This window comes from Dermochelys coriacea, chromosome 1, assembly GCF_009764565.3.
Source record: "Dermochelys coriacea isolate rDerCor1 chromosome 1, rDerCor1.pri.v4, whole genome shotgun sequence".
Lineage (NCBI taxonomy): Eukaryota > Metazoa > Chordata > Testudines > Dermochelyidae > Dermochelys > Dermochelys coriacea.
In genome coordinates this window covers 267,987,033-268,000,449 of record NC_050068.2, presented here as the reverse complement: position 1 = coordinate 268,000,449, position 13,417 = coordinate 267,987,033, and positions in this window count along the sequence as shown.

Genomic DNA, 13,417 nt, shown 5'->3' with positions numbered 1-13,417 from the left:
CCACACTACAAGAAGGATGTGGAAAAATTGGAAAATTTCCAGCGGAGGGCAACAAAAATGATTAAGGGACTGGAACACATGACTTATGAAGAGAGGCTGAGGGAACTGGGATTGTTTAATCTGCGGAAGAGAAGACTGAGGGAGGATTTGATAGCTGCTTTCAACTACCTGAAAGGGGGTTCCAAAGAGGATGGATTTAGACTGTTCTCAGTGGTAGCAGATGACAGAACGAGGAGTAATGGTCTCAAGTTGCAGTGGGGGAGCTTTAGGTTGGATATTAGGAAAAACTTTTTCACTAGGAGGGTGGTGAAACACTGGAATGCGTTACCTAGGGAGGTGGTGGAATCTCCTTCCTTAGAAGTTTTTAAGGTGAGGCTTGACAAAGCCCTGGCTGGGATGATTTAGTTGGGGATTGGTGCTGCTTTGAGCAGGGGGTTGGACTAGATGACCTCCTGAGGTCCCTTCCAATCCTGATATTCTATGATTCTATGAAAAGTAGATCTGGTCAAAATGTTCTGAATTTAGGTTTTTGACTACATGTTTTATCAAAATTTTGATTCTTCAGTTAACAAAGACTGAAATAATTTTTCAAAAACACTTCCCTGGGGTTTTTATTTGGGGGGGGTGGAGGGGAGGGAGGCTATATAGCTGTTGTGGATTTTATGATTTTGAAAAAAAACCTGAAGTTTGAAAAATCAGTAAAATATTTTGGAAAGAAAACTGACATTTTTAATCATATTTTCAACCAGTCAAAAACAATTGAGGAATGTTTAATATGGTATTCCTAAGCTTCTAACACAAAATGGGTACACTATGTCACCCTGATTGCAGAATTTCTACATCGGCATAGCTCAAAAAGTTGTATGGCTTCAAAGATGAGGTGGCTCCTTTTCATCCAGCTAGGATCATTAAGGGGTATGATATATAGTGCACTTGAATATAGTGTCTGAAACCTGTATTGACAATCTGCATTGTAATTCTGTATGATATTAGAAACAACTTTTGGAAAACATTTATCTGGTATGAGTGAATCTTTTATGTTTGTGTCTGTAAATGCTTTCTGAAAATTATATCAAAATGTAGTACAGATGTTATGTAGATTCATTGTAAGATCTCCTGTTGATCACAAAGGCTTGTAAAAGTAAAGAACAAAGAGATTATTCTTTTAAGAAAGGTTATCATTGAATATTTTATTAACTTTTTCACAGTTTAGCATCTGGTACTAAAGCATAAGCCCCATTACATGTCACTTTGTATTTTATGTACAAGTCAACTAAAACTAGTACTGTATTGTAAACCTGGTAGGCTGACATGAAACAGCAGCCTAGTGCAGCCCAGCAATGTAGGAAGTTATAGGTCTTATGCATGTATGTTATAGAAGTTAGGTGCTCATTTGTGAACCCAGGCAACTTTGCTGCAGAGGTAAGAGTTATAATATGTATTCAGCATTCCAAAGTTAGCTGAGCCATCAACAGAAGGCTGCAATCAGGAGAGTGCAAGGGTGCTTTGAGTTTAATAGGTTTCAAAAATTAGGAGAGACACCCTGAAGTGAAAAGCAACAACCACATAAAGAAAAGCTTCTGAAAGACTCTAGCTGGTCTGATGTGAAATATCTGCAGCACTCCTATTTAGGAATGAGGAACATGGGACCAGTGTGTGAGGTGCGAGGCTCTCTAAAGGATGAATAAGTCTCTGAGTAAAATTTAAAAAGCCAAACTATTGTGAAGTCCAAAGGAAACAATCATCAGTAGAATCAAGGCAGAGAGGAGAGAGGTAGTGGGAAATGACAGTATGTGGTATTAAAGGCAGACTGGAAGCTCTAGGAGGCTGTGACAGGTGATACACATCTTTTGTATAACAGATACAGCCAAACATGCCTCATCAAAGGAATTCCTAAATTACATACATTACAAGACAACTTTCTGATCCATAAATAATCCAACTAAAGGAAAAGCTATCCTGGATCTCTTCCAGTGATTTACTCAAATTATTATTTCACTTGAATATTTGACCAAATGACTAGGACTTCCAGACATTTTGTTAATGGACTGACAATGAACACCGGAAATTTGACTATCATGCCTGAAGTCACACACTGAATTAAACAGCCAAGAAGATCAAGGTATTAAATGCTACTACATATTGCACAATCAAATAGGAGAGATTCTGTGTAACCCGGAATTCAAGGATTATCCCTTGCCTGGCTTGGAGGGGGAGTAAGGGTGCCACATACCTTATTGCTTGGCTCTGCTCAGATTGTGACTCACCTCATACTCCCCACTGAGAATTTGGGATTGGGAGTGGGAAGAGCCATGGCTTCATCCAGTGCCAGATTAAGGAATTTTGAGGCCCAATTCACAATGGCAATGTTCTCCAAGGAGGTAGGAGGCCACGCAGGGGCAGGGAGAGAGACAAGGTCAGGATCTGCCCCTGTAGTGGGCAGCCCAAGGCCAGGGGATGGTTGGGTCCTGCCTCCAGGAGGTGGGAGGCTTGGGTGGGGGCCAATAGGAGAGTGATCCTATTCTGCATTCACCCCAGAGTTGCTCCTGTTTTGCGGGGCTTGCCTGGCTCCCTGCTCTGCCACAGCATGCAGGTGGGGCCCTCCCACCGTGACGCCTTGCCCCCATGCTATGCTTGAGCTGTTGTGCATTCCCTTCCACCCCTGGGTGGTGATCAGAGGGGCCTTCTGAGATGGGGCACTGTGAATGTGTTTAATCTGACCTGGCTCCACCTCCTTCTCCCCTTGCTAGTTAAAGTGGCTGGCTGAGTACATAGGACACTATGAGTTACTCCTCAGAAAGTGCTGAAGTAACTTATTTCCCCCTCCCCAGAGCAGCTGTGCTCTGCCTCTTACAGGGGGAACATTGTAAAATTACAATATAGCACTAAGCTCCTGCTTATTGGAGCACATGATGTTTGAGAGACATAAACTGTTACATTCTGGCTTCTTGTTAAAGAACTTAGGCCTGTTTGTTTCATAATTCTTGGGTGATTAAATTAATGAAATCTTGAATGAAAAGAGAGATTTCTGCTGAAAAACTTTGCTCAGAGATGCAGTGTTCTCAGGATTTACTTTCAGTTCATGGTGAGTGGAATCTTATTTTTGTAGCAGTGTTTTCCATTACCCAGGTTCCACTGTTAAGCAAATCACATCACACCTTCTTGTTGAATGGGAAATGCTATGTTGAAAGGGAAAGCGTGTACTAGCACATTCTCATACTTGTCTGTACAGTCCTGTGATGAATAAACAGGAGTCCTGATCAAAGCTCTTCCTACAGATTTAGGGGATAAAAACACATGCCTTTCCCTATGCTCCCCTCACCTGGAGAACTATGAAGAGATACATTTATCCTTCCCAGAATCCCTTTTTCCACCAGAGACATCTCCAAATCTTACTCAGCCTCCACAGTCACAGAGGGCAAAGATGCAGCCAGACAAGAGGTTCCCATTGAATTGAGGCATGAAGCTAGAAGCTGGTATTCCAGCAAGCACAGAATGAAGAAGAGGTGGCAGTGGGCAACTGCTCCACCACCGGAACCGTCAATCACTGAACGTCTGAGAGAGGTCAAAAATACAGTCTTAAATCCAATCAATTTAAGCTTTGGGTGGGGTCTGTTTGATCTGAGCTTACTCCTGTGGTTTTGATTTGGGATCATATCTGATTTCCATTTCTGGTTTGGATGTGACTAAAATCTCATGAAATTTTAGCCCAAGATGATGGAACTCATGTAAGGATAGCTAATCTTATTTTCACCAGGGAACTGAAATGTGGTCTAGATGAAATTACTATAAGGTAGGTGCATAAATGGTTGAAAAACTCTACTCAAAGTGTAATTATCAATTGTTCACTGTCATTTGAGGAGGAGTTGCCAGCACTTTGGAGGACAGGATTAGAATTCAAAATGACCTTGATAAATAGGAGAATCATCTGAAATCAATGAAATTCAATAAAGACAAGTGCAAAGTACTTCATTTAGGAAGGAAAAAATCAAACGCTATTAACTACAAAATAAGGAATATCTGGCTAGGCAGCAGTACTGCTGAAAAGGATCTACGGGTTAGAGTAGCTCACAAATTAAATATGAACCAACAATGTGAGGCAGTTGCAAAAAACACTAATACCATTCTGGGGTGTATTAACAGGAGTGTTGCATGTATGACAAAGGTGGTAATTGTCTGGCTCTACTTGGCACTGGTGAAGCCTCAGCTGGAGTACTGTGTACCATTCTGAGCACCACACTTCAAGAAAGATGTGGACAAACTGGAGAGAGTCCAGAGAAGAGCAGATTTGAGGACTTCAATAGCTCAGACATAGGTGAGAGGTTTATCACAGGAGTGGGTGGGTGAGATTCTGGGCCTGCATTGTGCAGGAGGTCAGACTAGATGATCATAATGGTCCCTTCTGACCTTAATATCTATGAATCTATGAAATAAAAATGGTAAAAGATTTAGAAAACCTGACCTATGATGAAAGGGTTAAAAAATGGGTATGTTTAGTCTTGAGAAAAGAAGACTGAGGGGGAACTTGATAATATTCTTCAAATATCTTAAGGACTGCTGTAAAGAACACAGCAATCTCCATGTCCAAGTATTCCCCATGTCCACTGAAGACAGGACAAGACATAATCAGCTTAAATGTACAGTAAAGGAAAATTAAGAAAGAGATTAGGAAAATCTTTCTAACAACAAGAGTAGTCACGCTCTGGAATAGACTTCCAAGAGAGGTTGCAAACCCCATGACTACAGGTTTTTTAGAACAGAGCAGGCAAATGTCTGTCAGGGATGGATATATGTGGTCCTGCCTCAGCACTGGGAGATGGATGAGATGATCTCTTAAGGTCCCTTCCAGCTGTACATTTCTATGATGTCACGAGTTTTCCACCAATTTTGACTGAAATCTGGTGAGGACATCTTTCAAGTTTTCTATGTAAACAGTCCCAAACCCTTGTCTTGTTCCAGCTTGTCACCCTTATTATTAATTTCCAGGACTGTTCACAACATTCTATAATCTAGTCCCATTCCAGACAGAAAAGAAGGCACAATCGCATCCTTGAGATGGTCACATCAAAGCCTGAACACAATCCAGATGTAGATCTAAATACTGCCTCCTCAGCCCACCTCCAGTGACAATGAAGCCTCAGAAGGGCTACCCAATGCAGGAGCGGGAGTGTAAAGAAGAAGACATCTGATGCATCCCCCTAGGAGAACTGAAGACTAGAACCATCAAATTAAAGAAATCAGACTGATTGCCTATTTATATGAAAATCTGTTCCAACAATCTGTCTATAACCATGGTCTCATTTTCAGTTATTTCACCAAATACTTAAAAGCTTTAGACATTTAGTCAAATACCCAAGTGAAATGGATATTTGATCATGACTAAGCAGTTTGATAGAATAACTGTAAAACGATATTTTTTAAAAAAAACTGGGGAATGACTGATGAGGAATAATAGCAGAAATTGGCACCATTCTCCATGAGCACCTTTAATTTATTGTAGGAAGGAGCTGGTTTTAGATTTCAGGAAAACTAATTTTGGGAAATTTAAAAAAATCTATCATGTGAGAGGCAAAGTGAAGAATTAATGAAACCCACCAGTATGGAAGGAATCTGGGGAGTCTTTAAAGGACACCATTGATAAGGTACAACAAGCTGAAAAAGAAAAAGGAGCAAGAAGTGGCCAATATGGTTTCACAGAGAGGTATCTCAAACATTGGAAGTTTTAGATAGGAAATAGAAAAGTAAGGAGGCAACCAAACAACAATATGCAGACACTCTTTTAATTTATAAGGGAAAAGGCAGCAAATAGTTATATTAAGGTCACACTTATATTAAGGTTCTGATTTATAAATGGTTTATGAAACGTTAATCAATTATTAGTACGTGATATAAGTGTGTTACAGAGTGAGTAATTAGAGATGGTTTTTAGCACATCTGCAGAAGGCGTTACTGCTGATTATAAACCAAAATTATAAGAAATCTTTTGACCTGTTGAACAGTATAACAATCTATAACAATTGATTAACCATTTATTAAAAGATCTATTAATCCTTTACACACCATTTATGAATGGAACCTTAATATAAACTGTGACCAACAAGAAAAATAATACTTTGCCCTTCTATGTGAGGATCCCTATCAGGGTCTGAGCACCAGTAAATTAATATGTTTCAGAGTAGTAGCCATGTATTCGCAACAAGAAAAGGAGTACTTGTGGCACCTTAGAGATTAACAAATTTATTTGCGCATAAGCTTTCGTGAGTTGAGCTGTAGCTCATGAAAGCTTATGCTCAAATAAATTTGTTAGTCTCTAAGGTGCCACAAGTACTCCTTTTCTTTTTTAGTAAATTAATACTCACAATAATCTTGTGAGATAGGGAAATTTATTATCCTCGTTTTACAGAGAGAGGGAATTTGAAGAGGAGAGAGATAAGGTGAATTGGCTATTGTCATGCTGGAAATCCAAGACAAAGTAGACATAGCCTCCCGCTCCCGACTCTCAGTTCCAGGCGTTAGCCATATTCTTCTAGAGTAATGATGAAATAATCCAGGTGACTAGTGGTTTGCCACTAGTCCTCAGAGAGTATTAATGCCTTTGCCTGTTTACAGTGGGAGACATATTACACTGAGAAAGAGAGAAGGCCATCATCAGAAATACCCTCTTGATATTTCCAGAGTGCTACATCATCCAACCTCTTTCAGATCAGATCCTGATCACCCAGTTGACCTAACCATTCCCCAAAATGAGAAACAACAGCCTAGGATAGAATTTAAATTAATCTATTTACTAGATTCTCTCATTTTGATAATTATATGACAGTATATATGTTGATGAATTAAAAAGTAATAACAGGAAATCATAGCCAGACAGGGATTTGTAATAGATTTACTTTTTATCTATCATGCTTACATGTAATTTCTACCACACAGTGTTTTATGAGCTTGTTAGCACTCTAGCAGGGCTTGCAGAATATGGCAGGCGGAACTGCAGTAGCTACACGCTCCCTTAAGACCAATGTGTGTCAGTTACTGTTCCCACATCAAGCAGCACATGTCCTGTGTCTAGATGACTGAAATAGTGTAGGATGACTCAGAGGATGATCTTCCTCTCCCCCCCGACCCACTTTTAGGGAGAAAGACTGAACTTTTAATTGCCAAGTAGAAATTATTTTCATCATGTAATAAAGAGGGAGATGTTTGCCTAGAAATGTATTCAAGTGTTGCCCTTGAACTGCTATTTTTATGACTCAGTTGACAGATACTGCCAGTTTTTACCTAAATGAACAAAAGAAAAACCCTGTATATATCTGACCATTAGCACTTGAGCATTGCCTTTTGGGATTCCCCCCATTCCTGGTGATGCATATGCCATCTGCAGGCAAGGTCAGAACAGGCTGGGCCTGAATACTCACCCTGCCTTTGTCCTACCACTGTCTACCTGGTAGATTATGGGATGCCCCTTAGTTCCTCCCAATAAATCAAAGATGTGTTGTAAGGCTCTGAAATAATGGGTCCATTCAACCAGTCATCTCAAAAAATCAAAGTTACTATGGTTACCATTCTTTTTTTTCAATTTGTCTGTCTGTAAAAAGTATTATTTTTATTTCATTACTGTATCTTTGGAAACCACTTTTGAGCCTCTCACCTCAGGATCACCAGTTCACACCCAGCCGAGGTTGGTATTGCTGTCTTGATGCCTTTTTGATGGCCAATGTGAATATAATTAGTCTCAGTTCAATATGTAGTGACAGGTGTCCACATTCTGAAAAATACCAGTACAGTTAGCACTGATTGGCGCCCTTATTGGCAGAAGAAATTGGCCAAAGATTTAATGGATGTGAGTAAAAAGAAAAGGAGTACTTGTGGCACCTTAGAGACTAACAAATTTATTAGAGCATAAGCTTTCGTGAGCTACAGCTCACTTCATCGGATGCAGCTCACGAAAGCTTATGCTCTAATAAATTTGTTAGTCTCTAAGGTGCCACAAGTACTCCTTTTCTTTTTGCGAATACAGACTAACACGGCTGCTACTCTGAAACAATGGATGTGAGTGTAAGCAGAGTCAGGAGGAGCTCCACCCTGACATCTGGTGGTGAGTTGTGGCAAGTTGTGGAAAAGAACTTCAGGGATTGATCTCATTTGCATAGGCACACCCACCCCGCCTAGCATGAGCCCATAGATGCCCAAATGGTCACTTTGGCTGCTGTGGGATCACCAGTTTCTCTGTTATTGGGGCAGGAAGAATAAATTGTTATTATCCTGATTATGTGAATCAAGGACAGTGGAACTGTACTTGGCCTTTTGTTATGATGGAGGGACTCGCCATCAACTAAGTAGTACTCGCTAGGCAAGGGACATGGGTTCCAACTCTCAGTGAATAAAGAGAGGCTGGGGGTAGGTATTAATATCTGAGCATATGGGCCTCATGGTGAGGGTTGTATATGCCCATTGTACCTTCTTCTCTCTCTGTAGTGGAATATTAGAGCTAATATTGATTCTATTAGGAGTATAGTTACAGGCTACTGAGCTGAATTCACTTTGGGCCAATAGTGCACTAGCACTGAGGCTCCCCTACTACAAGTTGAAGTCACTGAGTGGTTGTGTTAAGTAGTGGTGGGAGGCCTGAAGATATCTTATAGAGCAGTTCATGGGATGGCTGGTAGAGCAGAGCAGCTCATGGGGGGGCTGGCAGAGTAGAGCGATTTGTGGGACAGTTGGTAGAGCGGAGCGCAGAGGTGGGGCAATCAGCTTCGGACCATGTAAGGTGCCCCTTAACCCTCTCATTTCCACACAGGTTGGGAGGTAAAACTCTGCAGATAAACTTTTGAACTCTGGGGCTGCACTGACCAGGGACAGAGACTTTTAGGTTGTTGGACTTTTGAGACTTTGGGTGACTTTTGGGTTGCTGGACTCAAGAACCAACACAATAGAACCACTAACCCAGGAACCTATCCTTGCAACAAAGCCCGTTGCCAACTCTGTCCACATATCTATTCAGGGGACACCATCATAGGACCTAATCACATCAGCCACACTATCAGAGGCTCGTTCACCTGCACATCCACCAATGTGATATATGCCATCATGTGCCAGCAATGCCCCTCTGCCGTGTACATTGGTCAAACTGGACAGTCGCTACGTAAAAGAATAAATTGATACAAATCAGACATCAAGAATTATAACATTCAAAAACCAGTCGGAGAACACTTCAATCTCTCTGGTCACTCGATTACAGACCTGAGCATGGCTATTCTTCAACAAAAAAACTTCAAAAACAGACTCCAACAAGAGACTGCTGAATTGGAATTAATTTGCAAACTGGATACAATTAACTTAGGCTTGAATAGAGACTGGGAGTGGATGGGTCATTACACAAAGTAAAACTATTTCCCCATGTTATTCTCCCCCCCCCACTGTTCCTCAGATGTTCTTATCAACTGCTGGAAATGGCCCACCTTGATTATCACCACAAAAGGTTTTCTTCCTTCCCCCCCGCCCCCACCTGCTGGTAATAGCTCATCTTAAGTGATCACTCTCCTTACAGTGTGTATGATAAAACCCATTGTTTCATGTTCTCTGTGTGTGTGTATATAAAACTCCCCACTGTATTTTCCACTGAATGCATCCGATGAAGTGAGCTGTAGCTCATGAAAGCTTATGCTCAAATAAATGTATAAGTCTCTAAGGTGCCACAAGTACTCTTTTTCTTTTTGCGAATACAGACTAACACGGCTGCTACTCTGAAACCTCTCAGTCTCTAGGGTTTTCAATTTGGCACTTCTCCGGGGAGATTTTCATTTCTAGCCTCACACACTTTTGCAGCTGCAATTAATTGTGTCACATCGGAGCACCTGCAATTATCTCTGGGTTCAAAATTTCACCCAGAAAAATGGAGAATGGATCAGGCCTTAATGAAAATCAGGCCCTTTTTTGAGCAGAGTAATAATAAACTATTTTAGAAGTTTAGTAAAAACAAAAGCCATATTAGTACAATACTGTTAACTGGTTAGTAATTAGAAACAGAGGAAGAGACAACAGCAATCTCTGTGTATTGCATTTTAAGGGTTTTGTACAGGGCTTTTCTTTTCTTTCTCTTTGTTGAAAAATCCCTCCATTTGTTACTTTTCTTCTTATGCCTAACAAACAGCTATAACCATGTTAAATCATTCATTTGTGATAAAGGAAAGGGTTTTATTTATGCCTCTGAAGTTAGTTGAAAGTCTCAGAAACATGAAATTTATAACAAGTTCAAAACAGGTGAATTACACTCCAAATAAGTTTTGGCAGCTCTTTATCTTTTCCTTGTTTTCCATATTTAATTCCACCCTTGAAGTGTGGAATATGCATCATTTCCCCCTCATCTCTCTCTGGTTCACATCAAGTGAAGTGTTTTGAATTAATTATGTTAAATTATTAATAGCCCATGATTTGAAAACATTACAGGATTTGAGTAATGTTGTATCAGGCACCGTATGATAATTCTGTGGTTTTCATACAGTGGAGTACACTTCCAGTTGATAGGTAAAAATGATGGCTGTATTCCAGAAGCACTGAACTCAGTTTGTTGTGAAACTGCGATGACTAGAAGTCATTAAAGCCTATTTTACATTTGAAGAAAATCTCATCTTCAGACCTGAGAAGAAAAAAGAAAACCCTTTTGCAAGTGATTCGGAGGGACTAAAAGATTGACCAGTTCCCTTTGCAATTCTGGGCACTCCCCATTTCTTCTCCTGTTTATTTCCCCAACACTGAATTCTGTCCTTGCATTATAATGACCCTCTGGGCAGTATCGAGGTGGCTATCTTTAGAGCTCCAAATCACCTCTCCAAGTACTAGCCAGAGAGGGTTGTTTGAATGTGATGAGAGGTACTCCCTTGCCCAGATTTTTCAGCACCCAGTGGCCCCCAAATGTGAGCAGAGTATCGTTTTGCTGATGACCATAATAGGTTTTCTAGAAATAATACAAGTTCCTACAGAGTATTTAATTAAAATTAGTCCTTATACTGTGTACTGAAATGGAAGGTGTAATATCCCAACTTTTTCCATTTATGCTGTTGTTTCACAGTGTCACAGGTGTTCTTGTTGTAATCAGGACACAGACTGGCAGAACAGAAGCAATCTGCTCTGTAGTTTCCTCTATTTCAAGTTCTCATAGTCTTGTAATTAGATCGAGTGAATGCAGCTCCTCAGCAGTAACCCGGCACACTGTGATACACTTTGGAGTGAGTCATAGCATTGGAACAAAGGTCTTAGCTCAGGGTCCCAAAGTGCCTACTGTCGGTACAATACTGCAGTTCATTTATTATTGTCCCTCTTGCTTAATTAATTCCATTTAATGGCAGCAGAATTTGTTGACACTCTTTAACAAAGGATTTAACGGGAATAGTTTTATTAGCTTGTTTACTTCAGAATGGCTTGCCATCTTTGATTAAACTCCATGTGGATTTATAACTATGTCCTCCCCATGTTTCTGTGACCTTTAAGGCACATCTGATAAAAAAATAAAAGGTCATGGATTCAAAAAGGATCGGTTCTAATAATAATGTTAGGCAGGTTCCCCTTAAAGTGTGTTTCTTCCTTTTTATTTTTTTTCCTGATGTTTCAAACGAGGATGAAAATTAACATGAATAAAATGAATGGTTTAATTTTGTGGGAGAAAGAAGAGGGTTTACAGTGCTCCACTAGGGAAAAGGGCTTTTGTCTTTGTTGATGACCTAAACATGCCTGCCAAGGAGAAATATGGTGCCCAGCCTCCCATTGAACTGCTGCAGCAATGGATTGACCATGGCTACTGGTTTGACAGGTGCAATAAATATTAATTAGTGTACTTGGCTACAGAAGAGTAATGATATACACTGTTTCTCTGAAGCGTTAAATTGTAGCGTTAGTCTTTTATAATTCCTCATCTTCTCAGTCACAACAGGAAAACATTTTGAGTTAGACACGATTCCCTGTATAGGAAAAGGAATAAAGGTTTATATGTTGCAGTGAATTACAGCAAACAAAATGCAAGCCTATAGCTGAGAGTGACACAACATGCATTTTCATGTTTTTAAGAAAACACCATTAGTATTTAAGCTGGTACAAAACTGTTTCAAATACGTTTTTATTTCTCAGTTGTTAAAGACTGAAACTAAAACACTTGTCTTTCAATGAATGATTTTATTTGAGGTTAAAATGTAGTTGAAAACACTTTTCTATTTTGTACCCAGTGTTTAGAGGAGCAGAGTAAAATAGAGCTATGCTTTTTTTTTTTACATGATTTGGTTGAATATTGTTGTCAGAAAGACTTCAGCATCTAACTGGTTTATGTCTATTACATTTTGGTGAGGAAAAGTTAAGTAGTTTAAGAGCAAGCCTAGCAAATGTATAAATATTTTTAAAAATCTAGTAATGGAAAAGCACAAAACAGCCATGGAGGCTCCATTAAGTGCTCTAATGTTAGTCGAAAGGAGCAATGCTTTATACAGAGATTTTTAATGGCTTTTTTAAATAGTTTAAATATATACAACTGAAGTATGGACAAAACGACTACTATTTACTAGGACAAAGGAGCATTAATTAAAAATTGGTATTTTCTGAACCATTCTTAGTCATAGATAACACGTACTTAAAGCTTCTCTAGGAACTAATTTGTCAGAATATCATTATACGTTTTCATTTGTTGACGATCTTGTTTTCTAATGAAATGTTTGACGATTTATTGCAACTTTATTTGGAAGGCTTTGCCTGTGTGCTTTTTGCATACCCTAAAATAGAAAGGTCTGAAACTTGGCGTGGTGTCTGAGCCTGGCCAGGAATTTCTGCCCTTCCTCCCCACCTCAGTGCAGATACACAAATGGTTTAAATCTTCTAATCTGCTTTTCTGTGATACAACTGCAAAAAATAAGGAAACAACATGATAGTAATTCAGGTGTCTTCAGATGTGTTGTTTTCTCCAAGCTATAGAATACATGCCCACATTGAAACTGAACTTGCAGTTTACCAGATCAGTAGAAGTGGTGCAGTATTCGATACAGATGAGGTATTGAACTTTGAAAATAGTGACTGAGCATATACATTAACAACTTATAAAAATCTCTTCTCTCCCCTCCTCCCATCCTCACTATTTCTAATGAATATGGCTAAAGTCCCATTTACTTCAGTCAGAAAATGACGTTTTAGCTGTCAGAAACATTCTTGTTACCTTCTACTGTATATAAGCCATAAGCAGGAATTTTGGGAGAGGTAGATATGAGGCATTAGGTACCTGGCATGCAGTAAGGCTGGTTCTTTTTTTCCTTTTTCTTCTTCTTCTTCCTTATGACAGTCTATAACAAGCAAATATTTGCTGATACTGTCTGACAACATAGCCACAGAAGCAAGCAGCCGAGGTATTGCTAGTATCTTCTCACTGCTGAAGAAGGCCATGGTTTTC